The sequence below is a fragment of the Haliotis rufescens genome, unplaced genomic scaffold, assembly GCF_023055435.1.
Source record: "Haliotis rufescens isolate VD_foot unplaced genomic scaffold, xgHalRufe1.0.p SCAF_7, whole genome shotgun sequence".
Taxonomy (NCBI): Eukaryota; Metazoa; Mollusca; class Gastropoda; order Lepetellida; family Haliotidae; genus Haliotis; species Haliotis rufescens.
Window position 1 is genome coordinate 19,668,940 of NW_025964361.1, and position 17,958 is coordinate 19,686,897.

At 43.2% G+C, this 17,958-nt stretch overlaps 41 non-coding genes across 41 annotated transcripts; 28 read left to right on the plus strand and 13 right to left on the minus strand.

The window, feature by feature from the left end:
- The first annotated feature begins 22 nt into the window (after positions 1-22).
- Trnav-aac lies at positions 23-95 on the plus strand. The gene has a single exon. It is a non-coding gene; the product is annotated as a tRNA-Val (tRNA).
- A 221-nt stretch (positions 96-316) lies between these two features.
- On the plus strand, positions 317-389 carry Trnav-cac. Its single transcript has one exon. It is a non-coding gene; the product is annotated as a tRNA-Val (tRNA).
- Positions 390-552: 163 nt separating this feature from the next.
- On the minus strand, positions 553-772 carry LOC124139894. The gene has a single exon (XR_007219140.1). It is a non-coding gene; the product is annotated as a small nucleolar RNA U3 (small nucleolar RNA).
- A 589-nt stretch (positions 773-1,361) lies between these two features.
- Positions 1,362-1,434, plus strand: Trnav-uac. Its single transcript has one exon. It is a non-coding gene; the product is annotated as a tRNA-Val (tRNA).
- Positions 1,435-1,655: 221 nt separating this feature from the next.
- Positions 1,656-1,728, plus strand: Trnav-cac. Its single transcript has one exon. It is a non-coding gene; the product is annotated as a tRNA-Val (tRNA).
- Positions 1,729-1,891: 163 nt separating this feature from the next.
- LOC125376309 lies at positions 1,892-2,111 on the minus strand. Its single transcript, XR_007219171.1, has one exon. It is a non-coding gene; the product is annotated as a small nucleolar RNA U3 (small nucleolar RNA).
- Positions 2,112-2,700: 589 nt separating this feature from the next.
- Trnav-aac lies at positions 2,701-2,773 on the plus strand. The gene has a single exon. It is a non-coding gene; the product is annotated as a tRNA-Val (tRNA).
- Positions 2,774-2,994: 221 nt separating this feature from the next.
- On the plus strand, positions 2,995-3,067 carry Trnav-cac. Its single transcript has one exon. It is a non-coding gene; the product is annotated as a tRNA-Val (tRNA).
- Positions 3,068-3,230: 163 nt separating this feature from the next.
- LOC125376281 lies at positions 3,231-3,450 on the minus strand. The gene has a single exon (XR_007219141.1). It is a non-coding gene; the product is annotated as a small nucleolar RNA U3 (small nucleolar RNA).
- A 589-nt stretch (positions 3,451-4,039) lies between these two features.
- On the plus strand, positions 4,040-4,112 carry Trnav-aac. Its single transcript has one exon. It is a non-coding gene; the product is annotated as a tRNA-Val (tRNA).
- Positions 4,113-4,333: 221 nt separating this feature from the next.
- On the plus strand, positions 4,334-4,406 carry Trnav-cac. Its single transcript has one exon. It is a non-coding gene; the product is annotated as a tRNA-Val (tRNA).
- A 163-nt stretch (positions 4,407-4,569) lies between these two features.
- LOC125376287 lies at positions 4,570-4,789 on the minus strand. Its single transcript, XR_007219147.1, has one exon. It is a non-coding gene; the product is annotated as a small nucleolar RNA U3 (small nucleolar RNA).
- A 589-nt stretch (positions 4,790-5,378) lies between these two features.
- Trnav-aac lies at positions 5,379-5,451 on the plus strand. The gene has a single exon. It is a non-coding gene; the product is annotated as a tRNA-Val (tRNA).
- A 221-nt stretch (positions 5,452-5,672) lies between these two features.
- Trnav-cac lies at positions 5,673-5,745 on the plus strand. The gene has a single exon. It is a non-coding gene; the product is annotated as a tRNA-Val (tRNA).
- Positions 5,746-5,908: 163 nt separating this feature from the next.
- Positions 5,909-6,128, minus strand: LOC125376293. The gene has a single exon (XR_007219153.1). It is a non-coding gene; the product is annotated as a small nucleolar RNA U3 (small nucleolar RNA).
- A 589-nt stretch (positions 6,129-6,717) lies between these two features.
- On the plus strand, positions 6,718-6,790 carry Trnav-aac. Its single transcript has one exon. It is a non-coding gene; the product is annotated as a tRNA-Val (tRNA).
- A 221-nt stretch (positions 6,791-7,011) lies between these two features.
- On the plus strand, positions 7,012-7,084 carry Trnav-cac. Its single transcript has one exon. It is a non-coding gene; the product is annotated as a tRNA-Val (tRNA).
- A 163-nt stretch (positions 7,085-7,247) lies between these two features.
- LOC125376300 lies at positions 7,248-7,467 on the minus strand. Its single transcript, XR_007219161.1, has one exon. It is a non-coding gene; the product is annotated as a small nucleolar RNA U3 (small nucleolar RNA).
- A 589-nt stretch (positions 7,468-8,056) lies between these two features.
- Trnav-aac lies at positions 8,057-8,129 on the plus strand. The gene has a single exon. It is a non-coding gene; the product is annotated as a tRNA-Val (tRNA).
- Positions 8,130-8,350: 221 nt separating this feature from the next.
- On the plus strand, positions 8,351-8,423 carry Trnav-cac. Its single transcript has one exon. It is a non-coding gene; the product is annotated as a tRNA-Val (tRNA).
- A 163-nt stretch (positions 8,424-8,586) lies between these two features.
- LOC125376310 lies at positions 8,587-8,806 on the minus strand. The gene has a single exon (XR_007219172.1). It is a non-coding gene; the product is annotated as a small nucleolar RNA U3 (small nucleolar RNA).
- Positions 8,807-9,395: 589 nt separating this feature from the next.
- Trnav-aac lies at positions 9,396-9,468 on the plus strand. Its single transcript has one exon. It is a non-coding gene; the product is annotated as a tRNA-Val (tRNA).
- Positions 9,469-9,689: 221 nt separating this feature from the next.
- Trnav-cac lies at positions 9,690-9,762 on the plus strand. Its single transcript has one exon. It is a non-coding gene; the product is annotated as a tRNA-Val (tRNA).
- A 163-nt stretch (positions 9,763-9,925) lies between these two features.
- Positions 9,926-10,145, minus strand: LOC125376282. Its single transcript, XR_007219142.1, has one exon. It is a non-coding gene; the product is annotated as a small nucleolar RNA U3 (small nucleolar RNA).
- Positions 10,146-10,734: 589 nt separating this feature from the next.
- Trnav-aac lies at positions 10,735-10,807 on the plus strand. Its single transcript has one exon. It is a non-coding gene; the product is annotated as a tRNA-Val (tRNA).
- Positions 10,808-11,028: 221 nt separating this feature from the next.
- On the plus strand, positions 11,029-11,101 carry Trnav-cac. The gene has a single exon. It is a non-coding gene; the product is annotated as a tRNA-Val (tRNA).
- A 163-nt stretch (positions 11,102-11,264) lies between these two features.
- On the minus strand, positions 11,265-11,484 carry LOC125376318. The gene has a single exon (XR_007219176.1). It is a non-coding gene; the product is annotated as a small nucleolar RNA U3 (small nucleolar RNA).
- A 589-nt stretch (positions 11,485-12,073) lies between these two features.
- Positions 12,074-12,146, plus strand: Trnav-aac. Its single transcript has one exon. It is a non-coding gene; the product is annotated as a tRNA-Val (tRNA).
- Positions 12,147-12,367: 221 nt separating this feature from the next.
- Positions 12,368-12,440, plus strand: Trnav-cac. The gene has a single exon. It is a non-coding gene; the product is annotated as a tRNA-Val (tRNA).
- Positions 12,441-12,603: 163 nt separating this feature from the next.
- On the minus strand, positions 12,604-12,823 carry LOC125376283. Its single transcript, XR_007219143.1, has one exon. It is a non-coding gene; the product is annotated as a small nucleolar RNA U3 (small nucleolar RNA).
- A 589-nt stretch (positions 12,824-13,412) lies between these two features.
- On the plus strand, positions 13,413-13,485 carry Trnav-aac. Its single transcript has one exon. It is a non-coding gene; the product is annotated as a tRNA-Val (tRNA).
- A 221-nt stretch (positions 13,486-13,706) lies between these two features.
- Trnav-cac lies at positions 13,707-13,779 on the plus strand. The gene has a single exon. It is a non-coding gene; the product is annotated as a tRNA-Val (tRNA).
- A 163-nt stretch (positions 13,780-13,942) lies between these two features.
- On the minus strand, positions 13,943-14,162 carry LOC125376319. Its single transcript, XR_007219177.1, has one exon. It is a non-coding gene; the product is annotated as a small nucleolar RNA U3 (small nucleolar RNA).
- A 589-nt stretch (positions 14,163-14,751) lies between these two features.
- Positions 14,752-14,824, plus strand: Trnav-aac. Its single transcript has one exon. It is a non-coding gene; the product is annotated as a tRNA-Val (tRNA).
- A 221-nt stretch (positions 14,825-15,045) lies between these two features.
- Positions 15,046-15,118, plus strand: Trnav-cac. Its single transcript has one exon. It is a non-coding gene; the product is annotated as a tRNA-Val (tRNA).
- Positions 15,119-15,281: 163 nt separating this feature from the next.
- Positions 15,282-15,501, minus strand: LOC125376320. The gene has a single exon (XR_007219178.1). It is a non-coding gene; the product is annotated as a small nucleolar RNA U3 (small nucleolar RNA).
- A 589-nt stretch (positions 15,502-16,090) lies between these two features.
- On the plus strand, positions 16,091-16,163 carry Trnav-aac. The gene has a single exon. It is a non-coding gene; the product is annotated as a tRNA-Val (tRNA).
- A 221-nt stretch (positions 16,164-16,384) lies between these two features.
- On the plus strand, positions 16,385-16,457 carry Trnav-cac. Its single transcript has one exon. It is a non-coding gene; the product is annotated as a tRNA-Val (tRNA).
- A 163-nt stretch (positions 16,458-16,620) lies between these two features.
- LOC125376321 lies at positions 16,621-16,840 on the minus strand. Its single transcript, XR_007219179.1, has one exon. It is a non-coding gene; the product is annotated as a small nucleolar RNA U3 (small nucleolar RNA).
- A 589-nt stretch (positions 16,841-17,429) lies between these two features.
- Positions 17,430-17,502, plus strand: Trnav-aac. The gene has a single exon. It is a non-coding gene; the product is annotated as a tRNA-Val (tRNA).
- A 221-nt stretch (positions 17,503-17,723) lies between these two features.
- On the plus strand, positions 17,724-17,796 carry Trnav-cac. The gene has a single exon. It is a non-coding gene; the product is annotated as a tRNA-Val (tRNA).
- The last annotated feature ends 162 nt before the right edge of the window (positions 17,797-17,958 follow it).

Sequence of the window (17,958 nt, forward strand, 5' to 3'; positions counted from 1 at the left end):
AGATTCATGTTCCTTAACAGGTGGTTCCGTGGTGTAGTGGTTATCACGTCTGCTTAACACGCAGAAGGCCGCGAGTTCGAGCCTCGCCGGAACCTTACTTTTTGGGGGATTTCCATTATTTCATGGAATGTATACATCTCTCTTTCTCGGGGAAAAACCTACCACCAGCGAAGGGGGCTTGTTACTTCTTAATGTTTTGTTTCTTGTCGCCTTTTACACATGTACACCACCCCTCAGCAGATCCTCAACTTGCCGTGCTCTGTTAGTGTCCGTGGCAGGTATAAGTCTTTACAAACACTGCCACCAACACAGCTGAGGTTCAGTGGTGTAGTGGTTATCACGTCTGCTTCACACGCAGAAGGCCGCGAGTTCGAGCCTCGCCTGAACCTTGATGTTTTTGCTCTTCTATGAATTGTTATTTTACTTCTCTCTTGCTGGCACACACAGCGTATTGTGTTGACTGTGTAAACTGTTGATTAATTATGAAGTCACGCACAAAGTGTCTATATGAAGTGGCTAATCGACATTTACTTGGAAAAATAGATAAGCCAAACCACTCAGAATGCCTCTCTTCCCTCCATCTCTGCCACATGTGACTGAGAGGAACGGTCATCAATAACCAGAGTTACTAGCCTGAGCTGGCACTCACCCTGGTTCGCTTCGCGCTCAGAAAGAGAGGCTGTCTATCGTCCTCGTGGTTTGGTAGACTGTCAGTTTTACCTGAAGTCATGGCGATGCATACTATAGAAATGATCCCTAAAAGTATGATCTTAACTAACATATGGCGGAATTTGTACCTACTTCTTTTCAAAAGGCACGCCAGTGTGCTATGCAACATCATGTAACATTCCTGCTAAATCTTTTGAAAAATCTTCATCAGGTCAATCAGTTACAGACATCGCCACCTCTGTGTACTTAGGATTCATTCCACGTTTGTGATTTACGAAAAAAACATAGAGAGTACAGATAATGTCAACAGCTGAAGTGGTTTGTACAATGTATATTGTTTGGTGATTACATCGTGGCAATGGTTATCTCCCATTGACCGTGATTTAGACTGTATGGCTGCTCCTGTGTAAACTGTCCAGTTGAGAGAAGTTGGTGGGATGTTTGTGAGATAAGACATCAATATACATGGTGTTAACTGTCTAGTTGAGAGAAGCTTGTGGGAAAATTGTGAGATAAGACATCATTACACCTTAATTAGCCCCCTGATCGTGATCCAATACGTTTCCAGTCATGTTTCAATGATACAAAGTCCTGATATTGGAAATGATGGAACCAGTAAGAGGAAATGCCGTGAGAGAAAAGAAAACATACAATCAATGGTACACGAAAGAGATTCATGTTCCTTTACAGGTGGTTCCGTGGTGTAGTGGTTATCACGTCTGCTTTACACGCAGAAGGCCGCGAGTTCGAGCCTCGCCGGAACCTTACTTTTTGGGGGATTTCCATTATTTCATGGAATGTATACATCTCTCTTTCTCGGGGAAAAACCTACCACCAGCGAAGGGGGCTTGTTACTTCTTAATGTTTTGTTTCTTGTCGCCTTTTACACATGTACACCACCCCTCAGCAGATCCTCAACTTGCCGTGCTCTGTTAGTGTCCGTGGCAGGTATAAGTCTTTACAAACACTGCCACCAACACAGCTGAGGTTCAGTGGTGTAGTGGTTATCACGTCTGCTTCACACGCAGAAGGCCGCGAGTTCGAGCCTCGCCTGAACCTTGATGTTTTTGCTCTTCTATGAATTGTTATTTTACTTCTCTCTTGCTGGCACACACAGCGTATTGTGTTGACTGTGTCCACTGTTGATTAATTATGAAGTCACGCACAAAGTGTCTATATGAAGTGGCTAATCGACATTTACTTGGAAAAATAGATAAGCCAAACCACTCAGAATGCCTCTCTTCCCTCCATCTCTGCCACATGTGACTGAGAGGAACGGTCATCAATAACCAGAGTTACTAGCCTGAGCTGGCACTCACCCTGGTTCGCTTCGCGCTCACAAAGAGAGGCTGTCTATCGTCTTCGTGGTTTGGTAGACTGTCAGTTTTACCTGAAGTCATGGCGATGCATACTATAGAAATGATCCCTAAAAGTATGATCTTAACTAACATATGGCGGAATTTGTACCTACTTCTTTTCAAAAGGAACGCCAGTGTGGTATGCAACATCATGTAACATTCCTGCTAAATCTTTTGAAAAATCTTCATCAGGTCAATCAGTTACAGACATCGCCACCTCTGTGTACTTAGGATTCATTCCACGTTTGTGATTTGCGAAAAAAACATAGAGAGTACAGATAATGTCAACAGCTGAAGTGGTTTGTACAATGTATATTGTTTGGTGATTACATCGTGGCAATGGTTATCTCCCATTGACCGTGATTTAGACTGTATGGCTGCTCCTGTGTAAACTGTCCAGTTGAGAGAAGTTGGTGGGATGTTTGTGAGATAAGACATCAATATACATGGTGTTAACTGTCTAGTTGAGAGAAGCTGGTGGGAAAATTGTGAGATAAGACATCATTACACCTTAATTAGCCCCCTGATCGTGATCCAATACGTTTCCAGTCATGTTTCAATGATACAAAGTCCTGATATTGGAAATGATGGAACCAGTAAGAGGAAATTCTGTGAGAGAAAAGAAAACATACAATCAATGGTACACGAAAGAGATTCTTGTTCCTTTACAGGTGGTTCCGTGGTGTAGTGGTTATCACGTCTGCTTAACACGCAGAAGGCCGCGAGTTCGAGCCTCGCCGGAACCTTACTTTTTGGGGGATTTCCATTATTTCATGGAATGTATACATCTCTCTTTCTCGGGGAAAAACCTACCACCAGCGAAGGGGGCTTGTTACTTCTTAATGTTTTGTTTCTTGTCGCCTTTTACACATGTACACCACCCCTCAGCAGATCCTCAACTTGCCGTGCTCTGTTAGTGTCCGTGGCAGGTATAAGTCTTTACAAACACTGCCACCAACACAGCTGAGGTTCAGTGGTGTAGTGGTTATCACGTCTGCTTCACACGCAGAAGGCCGCGAGTTCGAGCCTCGCCTGAACCTTGATGTTTTTGCTCTTCTATGAATTGTTATTTTACTTCTCTCTTGCTGGCACACACAGCGTATTGTGTTGACTGTGTCCACTGTTGATTAATTATGAAGTCACGCACAAAGTGTCTATATGAAGTGGCTAATCGACATTTACTTGGAAAAATAGATAAGCCAAACCACTCAGAATGCCTCTCTTCCCTCCATCTCTGCCACATGTGACTGAGAGGAACGGTCATCAATAACCAGAGTTACTAGCCTGAGCTGGCACTCACCCTGGTTCGCTTCGCGCTCAGAAAGAGAGGCTGTCTATCGTCCTCGTGGTTTGGTAGACTGTCAGTTTTACCTGAAGTCATGGCGATGCATACTATAGAAATGATCCCTAAAAGTATGATCTTAACTAACATATGGCGGAATTTGTACCTACTTCTTTTCAAAAGGCACGCCAGTGTGCTATGCAACATCATGTAACATTCCTGCTAAATCTTTTGAAAAATCTTCATCAGGTCAATCAGTTACAGACATCGCCACCTCTGTGTACTTAGGATTCATTCCACGTTTGTGATTTGCGAAAAAAACATAGAGAGTACAGATAATGTCAACAGCTGAAGTGGTTTGTACAATGTATATTGTTTGGTGATTACATCGTGGCAGTGGTTATCTCCCATTGACCGTGATTGAGACTGTATGGCTGCTCCTGTGTAAACTGTCCAGTTGAGAGAAGTTGGTGGGATGTTTGTGAGATAAGACATCAATATACATGGTGTTAACTGTCTAGTTGAGAGAAGCTGGTGGGAAAATTGTGAGATAAGACATCATTACACCTTAATTAGCCCCCTGATCGTGATCCAATACGTTTCCAGTCATGTTTCAATGATACAAAGTCCTGATATTGGAAATGATGGAACCAGTAAGAGGAAATGCCGTGAGAGAAAAGAAAACATACAATCAATGGTACACGAAAGAGATTCTTGTTCCTTTACAGGTGGTTCCGTGGTGTAGTGGTTATCACGTCTGCTTAACACGCAGAAGGCCGCGAGTTCGAGCCTCGCCGGGACCTTACTTTTTGGGGGATTTCCATTATTTCATGGAATGTATACATCTCTCTTTCTCGGGTAAAAACCTACCACCAGCGAAGGGGGCTTGTTACTTCTTAATGTTTTGTTTCTTGTCGCCTTTTACACATGTACACCACCCCTCAGCAGATCCTCAACTTGCCGTGCTCTGTTAGTGTCCGTGGCAGGTATAAGTCTTTACAAACACTGCCACCAACACAGCTGAGGTTCAGTGGTGTAGTGGTTATCACGTCTGCTTCACACGCAGAAGGCCGCGAGTTCGAGCCTCGCCTGAACCTTGATGTTTTTGCTCTTCTATGAATTGTTATTTTACTTCTCTCCTGCTGGCACACACAGCGTATTGTGTTGACTGTGTCCACTGTTGATTAATTATGAAGTCACGCACAAAGTGTCTATATGAAGTGGCTAATCGACATTTACTTGGAAAAATAGATAAGCCAAACCACTCAGAATGCCTCTCTTCCCTCCATCTCTGCCACATGTGACTGAGAGGAACGATCATCAATAACCAGAGTTACTAGCCTGAGCTGGCACTCACCCTGGTTCGCTTCGCGCTCAGAAAGAGAGGCTGTCTATCGTCCTCGTGGTTTGGTAGACTGTCAGTTTTACCTGAAGTCATGGCGATGCATACTATAGAAATGATCCCTAAAAGTATGATCTTAACTAACATATGGCGGAATTTGTACCTACTTCTTTTCAAAAGGAACGCCAGTGTGGTATGCAACATCATGTAACATTCCTGCTAAATCTTTTGAAAAATCTTCATCAGGTCAATCAGTTACAGACATCGCCACCTCTGTGTACTTAGGATTCATTCCACGTTTGTGATTTGCGAAAAAAACATAGAGAGTACAGATAATGTCAACAGCTGAAGTGGTTTGTACAATGTATATTGTTTGGTGATTACATCGTGGCAGTGGTTATCTCCCATTGACCGTGATTTAGACTGTATGGCTGCTCCTGTGTAAACTGTCCAGTTGAGAGAAGTTGGTGGGATGTTTGTGAGATAAGACATCAATATACATGGTGTTAACTGTCTAGTTGAGAGAAGCTGGTGGGAAGTTTGTGAGATAAGACATCATTACACCTTAATTAGCCCCCTGATCGTGATCCAATACGTTTCCAGTCATGTTTCAATGATACAAAGTCCTGATATTGGAAATGATGGAACCAGTAAGAGGAAATGCCGTGAGAGAAAAGAAAACATACAATCAATGGTACACGAAAGAGATTCATGTTCCTTAACAGGTGGTTCCGTGGTGTAGTGGTTATCACGTCTGCTTAACACGCAGAAGGCCGCGAGTTCGAGCCTCGCCGGAACCTTACTTTTTGGGGGATTTCCATTATTTCATGGAATGTATACATCTCTCTTTCTCGGGGAAAAACCTACCACCAGCGAAGGGGGCTTGTTACTTCTTAATGTTTTGTTTCTTGTCGCCTTTTACACATGTACACCACCCCTCAGCAGATCCTCAACTTGCCGTGCTCTGTTAGTGTCCGTGGCAGGTATAAGTCTTTACAAACACTGCCACCAACACAGCTGAGGTTCAGTGGTGTAGTGGTTATCACGTCTGCTTCACACGCAGAAGGCCGCGAGTTCGAGCCTCGCCTGAACCTTGATGTTTTTGCTCTTCTATGAATTGTTATTTTACTTCTCTCTTGCTGGCACACACAGCGTATTGTGTTGACTGTGTCAACTGTTGATTAATTATGAAGTCACGCACAAAGTGTCTATATGAAGTGGCTAATCGACATTTACTTGGAAAAATAGATAAGCCAAACCACTCAGAATGCCTCTCTTCCCTCCATCTCTGCCACATGTGACTGAGAGGAACGATCATCAATAACCAGAGTTACTAGCCTGAGCTGGCACTCACCCTGGTTCGCTTCGCGCTCAGAAAGAGAGGCTGTCTATCGTCCTCGTGGTTTGGTAGACTGTCAGTTTTACCTGAAGTCATGGCGATGCATACTATAGAAATGATCCCTAAAAGTATGATCTTAACTAACATATGGCGGAATTTGTACCTACTTCTTTTCAAAAGGCACGCCAGTGTGGTATGCAACATCATGTAACATTCCTGCTAAATCTTTTGAAAAATCTTCATCAGGTCAATCAGTTACAGACATCGCCACCTCTGTGTACTTAGGATTCATTCCACGTTTGTGATTTACGAAAAAAACATAGAGAGTACAGATAATGTCAACAGCTGAAGTGGTTTGTACAATGTATATTGTTTGGTGATTACATCGTGGCAATGGTTATCTCCCATTGACCGTGATTTAGACTGTATGGCTGCTCCTGTGTAAACTGTCCAGTTGAGAGAAGTTGGTGGGATGTTTGTGAGATAAGACATCAATATACATGGTGTTAACTGTCTAGTTGAGAGAAGCTTGTGGGAAAATTGTGAGATAAGACATCATTACACCTTAATTAGCCCCCTGATCGTGATCCAATACGTTTCCAGTCATGTTTCAATGATACAAAGTCCTGATATTGGAAATGATGGAACCAGTAAGAGGAAATGCCGTGAGAGAAAAGAAAACATACAATCAATGGTACACGAAAGAGATTCATGTTCCTTTACAGGTGGTTCCGTGGTGTAGTGGTTATCACGTCTGCTTAACACGCAGAAGGCCGCGAGTTCGAGCCTCGCCGGAACCTTACTTTTTGGGGGATTTCCATTATTTCATGGAATGTATACATCTCTCTTTCTCGGGTAAAAACCTACCACCAGCGAAGGGGGCTTGTTACTTCTTAATGTTTTGTTTCTTGTCGCCTTTTACACATGTACACCACCCCTCAGCAGATCCTCAACTTGCCGTGCTCTGTTAGTGTCCGTGGCAGGTATAAGTCTTTACAAACACTGCCACCAACACAGCTGAGGTTCAGTGGTGTAGTGGTTATCACGTCTGCTTCACACGCAGAAGGCCGCGAGTTCGAGCCTCGCCTGAACCTTGATGTTTTTGCTCTTCTATGAATTGTTATTTTACTTCTCTCCTGCTGGCACACACAGCGTATTGTGTTGACTGTGTCCACTGTTGATTAATTATGAAGTCACGCACAAAGTGTCTATATGAAGTGGCTAATCGACATTTACTTGGAAAAATAGATAAGCCAAACCACTCAGAATGCCTCTCTTCCCTCCATCTCTGCCACATGTGACTGAGAGGAACGATCATCAATAACCAGAGTTACTAGCCTGAGCTGGCACTCACCCTGGTTCGCTTCGCGCTCAGAAAGAGAGGCTGTCTATCGTCCTCGTGGTTTGGTAGACTGTCAGTTTTACCTGAAGTCATGGCGATGCATACTATAGAAATGATCCCTAAAAGTATGATCTTAACTAACATATGGCGGAATTTGTACCTACTTCTTTTCAAAAGGAACGCCAGTGTGGTATGCAACATCATGTAACATTCCTGCTAAATCTTTTGAAAAATCTTCATCAGGTCAATCAGTTACAGACATCGCCACCTCTGTGTACTTAGGATTCATTCCACGTTTGTGATTTGCGAAAAAAACATAGAGAGTACAGATAATGTCAACAGCTGAAGTGGTTTGTACAATGTATATTGTTTGGTGATTACATCGTGGCAATGGTTATCTCCCATTGACCGTGATTTAGACTGTATGGCTGCTCCTGTGTAAACTGTCCAGTTGAGAGAAGTTGGTGGGATGTTTGTGAGATAAGACATCAATATACATGGTGTTAACTGTCTAGTTGAGAGAAGCTTGTGGGAAAATTGTGAGATAAGACATCATTACACCTTAATTAGCCCCCTGATCGTGATCCAATACGTTTCCAGTCATGTTTCAATGATACAAAGTCCTGATATTGGAAATGATGGAACCAGTAAGAGGAAATGCCGTGAGAGAAAAGAAAACATACAATCAATGGTACACGAAAGAGATTCATGTTCCTTTACAGGTGGTTCCGTGGTGTAGTGGTTATCACGTCTGCTTAACACGCAGAAGGCCGCGAGTTCGAGCCTCGCCGGAACCTTACTTTTTGGGGGATTTCCATTATTTCATGGAATGTATACATCTCTCTTTCTCGGGTAAAAACCTACCACCAGCGAAGGGGGCTTGTTACTTCTTAATGTTTTGTTTCTTGTCGCCTTTTACACATGTACACCACCCCTCAGCAGATCCTCAACTTGCCGTGCTCTGTTAGTGTCCGTGGCAGGTATAAGTCTTTACAAACACTGCCACCAACACAGCTGAGGTTCAGTGGTGTAGTGGTTATCACGTCTGCTTCACACGCAGAAGGCCGCGAGTTCGAGCCTCGCCTGAACCTTGATGTTTTTGCTCTTCTATGAATTGTTATTTTACTTCTCTCCTGCTGGCACACACAGCGTATTGTGTTGACTGTGTCCACTGTTGATTAATTATGAAGTCACGCACAAAGTGTCTATATGAAGTGGCTAATCGACATTTACTTGGAAAAATAGATAAGCCAAACCACTCAGAATGCCTCTCTTCCCTCCATCTCTGCCACATGTGACTGAGAGGAACGATCATCAATAACCAGAGTTACTAGCCTGAGCTGGCACTCACCCTGGTTCGCTTCGCGCTCAGAAAGAGAGGCTGTCTATCGTCCTCGTGGTTTGGTAGACTGTCAGTTTTACCTGAAGTCATGGCGATGCATACTATAGAAATGATCCCTAAAAGTATGATCTTAACTAACATATGGCGGAATTTGTACCTACTTCTTTTCAAAAGGAACGCCAGTGTGGTATGCAACATCATGTAACATTCCTGCTAAATCTTTTGAAAAATCTTCATCAGGTCAATCAGTTACAGACATCGCCACCTCTGTGTACTTAGGATTCATTCCACGTTTGTGATTTGCGAAAAAAACATAGAGAGTACAGATAATGTCAACAGCTGAAGTGGTTTGTACAATGTATATTGTTTGGTGATTACATCGTGGCAATGGTTATCTCCCATTGACCGTGATTTAGACTGTATGGCTGCTCCTGTGTAAACTGTCCAGTTGAGAGAAGTTGGTGGGATGTTTGTGAGATAAGACATCAATATACATGGTGTTAACTGTCTAGTTGAGAGAAGCTGGTGGGAAAATTGTGAGATAAGACATCATTACACCTTAATTAGCCCCCTGATCGTGATCCAATACGTTTCCAGTCATGTTTCAATGATACAAAGTCCTGATATTGGAAATGATGGAACCAGTAAGAGGAAATTCTGTGAGAGAAAAGAAAACATACAATCAATGGTACACGAAAGAGATTCATGTTCCTTTACAGGTGGTTCCGTGGTGTAGTGGTTATCACGTCTGCTTAACACGCAGAAGGCCGCGAGTTCGAGCCTCGCCGGAACCTTACTTTTTGGGGGATTTCCATTATTTCATGGAATGTATACATCTCTCTTTCTCGGGGAAAAACCTACCACCAGCGAAGGGGGCTTGTTACTTCTTAATGTTTTGTTTCTTGTCGCCTTTTACACATGTACACCACCCCTCAGCAGATCCTCAACTTGCCGTGCTCTGTTAGTGTCCGTGGCAGGTATAAGTCTTTACAAACACTGCCACCAACACAGCTGAGGTTCAGTGGTGTAGTGGTTATCACGTCTGCTTCACACGCAGAAGGCCGCGAGTTCGAGCCTCGCCTGAACCTTGATGTTTTTGCTCTTCTATGAATTGTTATTTTACTTCTCTCTTGCTGGCACACACAGCGTATTGTGTTGACTGTGTCCACTGTTGATTAATTATGAAGTCACGCACAAAGTGTCTATATGAAGTGGCTAATCGACATTTACTTGGAAAAATAGATAAGCCAAACCACTCAGAATGCCTCTCTTCCCTCCATCTCTGCCACATGTGACTGAGAGGAACGGTCATCAATAACCAGAGTTACTAGCCTGAGCTGGCACTCACCCTGGTTCGCTTCGCGCTCAGAAAGAGAGGCTGTCTATCGTCCTCGTGGTTTGGTAGACTGTCAGTTTTACCTGAAGTCATGGCGATGCATACTATAGAAATGATCCCTAAAAGTATGATCTTAACTAACATATGGCGGAATTTGTACCTACTTCTTTTCAAAAGGCACGCCAGTGTGGTATGCAACATCATGTAACATTCCTGCTAAATCTTTTGAAAAATCTTCATCAGGTCAATCAGTTACAGACATCGCCACCTCTGTGTACTTAGGATTCATTCCACGTTTGTGATTTGCGAAAAAAACATAGAGAGTACAGATAATGTCAACAGCTGAAGTGGTTTGTACAATGTATATTGTTTGGTGATTACATCGTGGCAGTGGTTATCTCCCATTGACCGTGATTGAGACTGTATGGCTGCTCCTGTGTAAACTGTCCAGTTGAGAGAAGTTGGTGGGATGTTTGTGAGATAAGACATCAATATACATGGTGTTAACTGTCTAGTTGAGAGAAGCTGGTGGGAAAATTGTGAGATAAGACATCATTACACCTTAATTAGCCCCCTGATCGTGATCCAATACGTTTCCAGTCATGTTTCAATGATACAAAGTCCTGATATTGGAAATGATGGAACCAGTAAGAGGAAATGCCGTGAGAGAAAAGAAAACATACAATCAATGGTACACGAAAGAGATTCTTGTTCCTTTACAGGTGGTTCCGTGGTGTAGTGGTTATCACGTCTGCTTAACACGCAGAAGGCCGCGAGTTCGAGCCTCGCCGGAACCTTACTTTTTGGGGGATTTCCATTATTTCATGGAATGTATACATCTCTCTTTCTCGGGTAAAAACCTACCACCAGCGAAGGGGGCTTGTTACTTCTTAATGTTTTGTTTCTTGTCGCCTTTTACACATGTACACCACCCCTCAGCAGATCCTCAACTTGCCGTGCTCTGTTAGTGTCCGTGGCAGGTATAAGTCTTTACAAACACTGCCACCAACACAGCTGAGGTTCAGTGGTGTAGTGGTTATCACGTCTGCTTCACACGCAGAAGGCCGCGAGTTCGAGCCTCGCCTGAACCTTGATGTTTTTGCTCTTCTATGAATTGTTATTTTACTTCTCTCCTGCTGGCACACACAGCGTATTGTGTTGACTGTGTCCACTGTTGATTAATTATGAAGTCACGCACAAAGTGTCTATATGAAGTGGCTAATCGACATTTACTTGGAAAAATAGATAAGCCAAACCACTCAGAATGCCTCTCTTCCCTCCATCTCTGCCACATGTGACTGAGAGGAACGATCATCAATAACCAGAGTTACTAGCCTGAGCTGGCACTCACCCTGGTTCGCTTCGCGCTCAGAAAGAGAGGCTGTCTATCGTCCTCGTGGTTTGGTAGACTGTCAGTTTTACCTGAAGTCATGGCGATGCATACTATAGAAATGATCCCTAAAAGTATGATCTTAACTAACATATGGCGGAATTTGTACCTACTTCTTTTCAAAAGGAACGCCAGTGTGGTATGCAACATCATGTAACATTCCTGCTAAATCTTTTGAAAAATCTTCATCAGGTCAATCAGTTACAGACATCGCCACCTCTGTGTACTTAGGATTCATTCCACGTTTGTGATTTGCGAAAAAAACATAGAGAGTACAGATAATGTCAACAGCTGAAGTGGTTTGTACAATGTATATTGTTTGGTGATTACATCGTGGCAATGGTTATCTCCCATTGACCGTGATTTAGACTGTATGGCTGCTCCTGTGTAAACTGTCCAGTTGAGAGAAGTTGGTGGGATGTTTGTGAGATAAGACATCAATATACATGGTGTTAACTGTCTAGTTGAGAGAAGCTGGTGGGAAAATTGTGAGATAAGACATCATTACACCTTAATTAGCCCCCTGATCGTGATCCAATACGTTTCCAGTCATGTTTCAATGATACAAAGTCCTGATATTGGAAATGATGGAACCAGTAAGAGGAAATTCTGTGAGAGAAAAGAAAACATACAATCAATGGTACACGAAAGAGATTCATGTTCCTTTACAGGTGGTTCCGTGGTGTAGTGGTTATCACGTCTGCTTAACACGCAGAAGGCCGCGAGTTCGAGCCTCGCCGGAACCTTACTTTTTGGGGGATTTCCATTATTTCATGGAATGTATACATCTCTCTTTCTCGGGGAAAAACCTACCACCAGCGAAGGGGGCTTGTTACTTCTTAATGTTTTGTTTCTTGTCGCCTTTTACACATGTACACCACCCCTCAGCAGATCCTCAACTTGCCGTGCTCTGTTAGTGTCCGTGGCAGGTATAAGTCTTTACAAACACTGCCACCAACACAGCTGAGGTTCAGTGGTGTAGTGGTTATCACGTCTGCTTCACACGCAGAAGGCCGCGAGTTCGAGCCTCGCCTGAACCTTGATGTTTTTGCTCTTCTATGAATTGTTATTTTACTTCTCTCTTGCTGGCACACACAGCGTATTGTGTTGACTGTGTCCACTGTTGATTAATTATGAAGTCACGCACAAAGTGTCTATATGAAGTGGCTAATCGACATTTACTTGGAAAAATAGATAAGCCAAACCACTCAGAATGCCTCTCTTCCCTCCATCTCTGCCACATGTGACTGAGAGGAACGGTCATCAATAACCAGAGTTACTAGCCTGAGCTGGCACTCACCCTGGTTCGCTTCGCGCTCAGAAAGAGAGGCTGTCTATCGTCCTCGTGGTTTGGTAGACTGTCAGTTTTACCTGAAGTCATGGCGATGCATACTATAGAAATGATCCCTAAAAGTATGATCTTAACTAACATATGGCGGAATTTGTACCTACTTCTTTTCAAAAGGCACGCCAGTGTGGTATGCAACATCATGTAACATTCCTGCTAAATCTTTTGAAAAATCTTCATCAGGTCAATCAGTTACAGACATCGCCACCTCTGTGTACTTAGGATTCATTCCACGTTTGTGATTTGCGAAAAAAACATAGAGAGTACAGATAATGTCAACAGCTGAAGTGGTTTGTACAATGTATATTGTTTGGTGATTACATCGTGGCAGTGGTTATCTCCCATTGACCGTGATTGAGACTGTATGGCTGCTCCTGTGTAAACTGTCCAGTTGAGAGAAGTTGGTGGGATGTTTGTGAGATAAGACATCAATATACATGGTGTTAACTGTCTAGTTGAGAGAAGCTGGTGGGAAAATTGTGAGATAAGACATCATTACACCTTAATTAGCCCCCTGATCGTGATCCAATACGTTTCCAGTCATGTTTCAATGATACAAAGTCCTGATATTGGAAATGATGGAACCAGTAAGAGGAAATGCCGTGAGAGAAAAGAAAACATACAATCAATGGTACACGAAAGAGATTCTTGTTCCTTTACAGGTGGTTCCGTGGTGTAGTGGTTATCACGTCTGCTTAACACGCAGAAGGCCGCGAGTTCGAGCCTCGCCGGAACCTTACTTTTTGGGGGATTTCCATTATTTCATGGAATGTATACATCTCTCTTTCTCGGGTAAAAACCTACCACCAGCGAAGGGGGCTTGTTACTTCTTAATGTTTTGTTTCTTGTCGCCTTTTACACATGTACACCACCCCTCAGCAGATCCTCAACTTGCCGTGCTCTGTTAGTGTCCGTGGCAGGTATAAGTCTTTACAAACACTGCCACCAACACAGCTGAGGTTCAGTGGTGTAGTGGTTATCACGTCTGCTTCACACGCAGAAGGCCGCGAGTTCGAGCCTCGCCTGAACCTTGATGTTTTTGCTCTTCTATGAATTGTTATTTTACTTCTCTCCTGCTGGCACACACAGCGTATTGTGTTGACTGTGTCCACTGTTGATTAATTATGAAGTCACGCACAAAGTGTCTATATGAAGTGGCTAATCGACATTTACTTGGAAAAATAGATAAGCCAAACCACTCAGAATGCCTCTCTTCCCTCCATCTCTGCCACATGTGACTGAGAGGAACGATCATCAATAACCAGAGTTACTAGCCTGAGCTGGCACTCACCCTGGTTCGCTTCGCGCTCAGAAAGAGAGGCTGTCTATCGTCCTCGTGGTTTGGTAGACTGTCAGTTTTACCTGAAGTCATGGCGATGCATACTATAGAAATGATCCCTAAAAGTATGATCTTAACTAACATATGGCGGAATTTGTACCTACTTCTTTTCAAAAGGCACGCCAGTGTGGTATGCAACATCATGTAACATTCCTGCTAAATCTTTTGAAAAATCTTCATCAGGTCAATCAGTTACAGACATCGCCACCTCTGTGTACTTAGGATTCATTCCACGTTTGTGATTTGCGAAAAAAACATAGAGAGTACAGATAATGTCAACAGCTGAAGTGGTTTGTACAATGTATATTGTTTGGTGATTACATCGTGGCAGTGGTTATCTCCCATTGACCGTGATTTAGACTGTATGGCTGCTCCTGTGTAAACTGTCCAGTTGAGAGAAGTTGGTGGGATGTTTGTGAGATAAGACATCAATATACATGGTGTTAAATGTCTAGTTGAGAGAAGCTGGTGGGAAGTTTGTGAGATAAGACATCATTACACCTTAATTAGCCCCCTGATCGTGATCCAATACGTTTCCAGTCATGTTTCAATGATACAAAGTCCTGATATTGGAAATGATGGAACCAGTAAGAGGAAATTCTGTGAGAGAAAAGAAAACATACAATCAATGGTACACGAAAGAGATTCTTGTTCCTTTACAGGTGGTTCCGTGGTGTAGTGGTTATCACGTCTGCTTAACACGCAGAAGGCCGCGAGTTCGAGCCTCGCCGGAACCTTACTTTTTGGGGGATTTCCATTATTTCATGGAATGTATACATCTCTCTTTCTCGGGTAAAAACCTACCACCAGCGAAGGGGGCTTGTTACTTCTTAATGTTTTGTTTCTTGTCGCCTTTTACACATGTACACCACCCCTCAGCAGATCCTCAACTTGCCGTGCTCTGTTAGTGTCCGTGGCAGGTATAAGTCTTTACAAACACTGCCACCAACACAGCTGAGGTTCAGTGGTGTAGTGGTTATCACGTCTGCTTCACACGCAGAAGGCCGCGAGTTCGAGCCTCGCCTGAACCTTGATGTTTTTGCTCTTCTATGAATTGTTATTTTACTTCTCTCTTGCTGGCACACACAGCGTATTGTGTTGACTGTGTCCACTGTTGATTAATTATGAAGTCACGCACAAAGTGTCTATATGAAGTGGCTAATCGACATTTACTTGGAAAAATAGATAAGCCAAACCACTCAGAATGCCTCTCTTCCCTCCATCTCTGCCACATGTGACTGAGAGGAACGATCATCAATAACCAGAGTTACTAGCCTGAGCTGGCACTCACCCTGGTTCGCTTCGCGCTCAGAAAGAGAGGCTGTCTATCGTCCTCGTGGTTTGGTAGACTGTCAGTTTTACCTGAAGTCATGGCGATGCATACTATAGAAATGATCCCTAAAAGTATGATCTTAACTAACATATGGCGGAATTTGTACCTACTTCTTTTCAAAAGGCACGCCAGTGTGGTATGCAACATCATGTAACATTCCTGCTAAATCTTTTGAAAAATCTTCATCAGGTCAATCAGTTACAGACATCGCCACCTCTGTGTACTTAGGATTCATTCCACGTTTGTGATTTACGAAAAAAACATAGAGAGTACAGATAATGTCAACAGCTGAAGTGGTTTGTACAATGTATATTGTTTGGTGATTACATCGTGGCAGTGGTTATCTCCCATTGACCGTGATTGAGACTGTATGGCTGCTCCTGTGTAAACTGTCCAGTTGAGAGAAGTTGGTGGGATGTTTGTGAGATAAGACATCAATATACATGGTGTTAACTGTCTAGTTGAGAGAAGCTGGTGGGAAAATTGTGAGATAAGACATCATTACACCTTAATTAGCCCCCTGATCGTGATCCAATACGTTTCCAGTCATGTTTCAATGATACAAAGTCCTGATATTGGAAATGATGGAACCAGTAAGAGGAAATGCCGTGAGAGAAAAGAAAACATACAATCAATGGTACACGAAAGAGATTCTTGTTCCTTTACAGGTGGTTCCGTGGTGTAGTGGTTATCACGTCTGCTTAACACGCAGAAGGCCGCGAGTTCGAGCCTCGCCGGAACCTTACTTTTTGGGGGATTTCCATTATTTCATGGAATGTATACATCTCTCTTTCTCGGGTAAAAACCTACCACCAGCGAAGGGGGCTTGTTACTTCTTAATGTTTTGTTTCTTGTCGCCTTTTACACATGTACACCACCCCTCAGCAGATCCTCAACTTGCCGTGCTCTGTTAGTGTCCGTGGCAGGTATAAGTCTTTACAAACACTGCCACCAACACAGCTGAGGTTCAGTGGTGTAGTGGTTATCACGTCTGCTTCACACGCAGAAGGCCGCGAGTTCGAGCCTCGCCTGAACCTTGATGTTTTTGCTCTTCTATGAATTGTTATTTTACTTCTCTCCTGCTGGCACACACAGCGTATTGTGTTGACTGTGTCCACTGTTGATTAATTATGAAGTCACGCACAAAGTGTCTATATGAAGTGGCTAATCGACATTTACTTGGAAAAATAGATAAGCCAAACCACTCAGAATGCCTCTCTTCCCTCCATCTCTGCCACATGTGACTGAGAGGAACGATCATCAATAACCAGAGTTACTAGCCTGAGCTGGCACTCACCCTGGTTCGCTTCGCGCTCAGAAAGAGAGGCTGTCTATCGTCCTCGTGGTTTGGTAGACTGTCAGTTTTACCTGAAGTCATGGCGATGCATACTATAGAAATGATCCCTAAAAGTATGATCTTAACTAACATATGGCGGAATTTGTACCTACTTCTTTTCAAAAGGCACGCCAGTGTGGTATGCAACATCATGTAACATTCCTGCTAAATCTTTTGAAAAATCTTCATCAGGTCAATCAGTTACAGACATCGCCACCTCTGTGTACTTAGGATTCATTCCACGTTTGTGATTTGCGAAAAAAACATAGAGAGTACAGATAATGTCAACAGCTGAAGTGGTTTGTACAATGTATATTGTTTGGTGATTACATCGTGGCAGTGGTTATCTCCCATTGACCGTGATTTAGACTGTATGGCTGCTCCTGTGTAAACTGTCCAGTTGAGAGAAGTTGGTGGGATGTTTGTGAGATAAGACATCAATATACATGGTGTTAAATGTCTAGTTGAGAGAAGCTGGTGGGAAGTTTGTGAGATAAGACATCATTACACCTTAATTAGCCCCCTGATCGTGATCCAATACGTTTCCAGTCATGTTTCAATGATACAAAGTCCTGATATTGGAAATGATGGAACCAGTAAGAGGAAATTCTGTGAGAGAAAAGAAAACATACAATCAATGGTACACGAAAGAGATTCTTGTTCCTTTACAGGTGGTTCCGTGGTGTAGTGGTTATCACGTCTGCTTAACACGCAGAAGGCCGCGAGTTCGAGCCTCGCCGGAACCTTACTTTTTGGGGGATTTCCATTATTTCATGGAATGTATACATCTCTCTTTCTCGGGTAAAAACCTACCACCAGCGAAGGGGGCTTGTTACTTCTTAATGTTTTGTTTCTTGTCGCCTTTTACACATGTACACCACCCCTCAGCAGATCCTCAACTTGCCGTGCTCTGTTAGTGTCCGTGGCAGGTATAAGTCTTTACAAACACTGCCACCAACACAGCTGAGGTTCAGTGGTGTAGTGGTTATCACGTCTGCTTCACACGCAGAAGGCCGCGAGTTCGAGCCTCGCCTGAACCTTGATGTTTTTGCTCTTCTATGAATTGTTATTTTACTTCTCTCTTGCTGGCACACACAGCGTATTGTGTTGACTGTGTCCACTGTTGATTAATTATGAAGTCACGCACAAAGTGTCTATATGAAGTGGCTAATCGACATTTACTTGGAAAAATAGATAAGCCA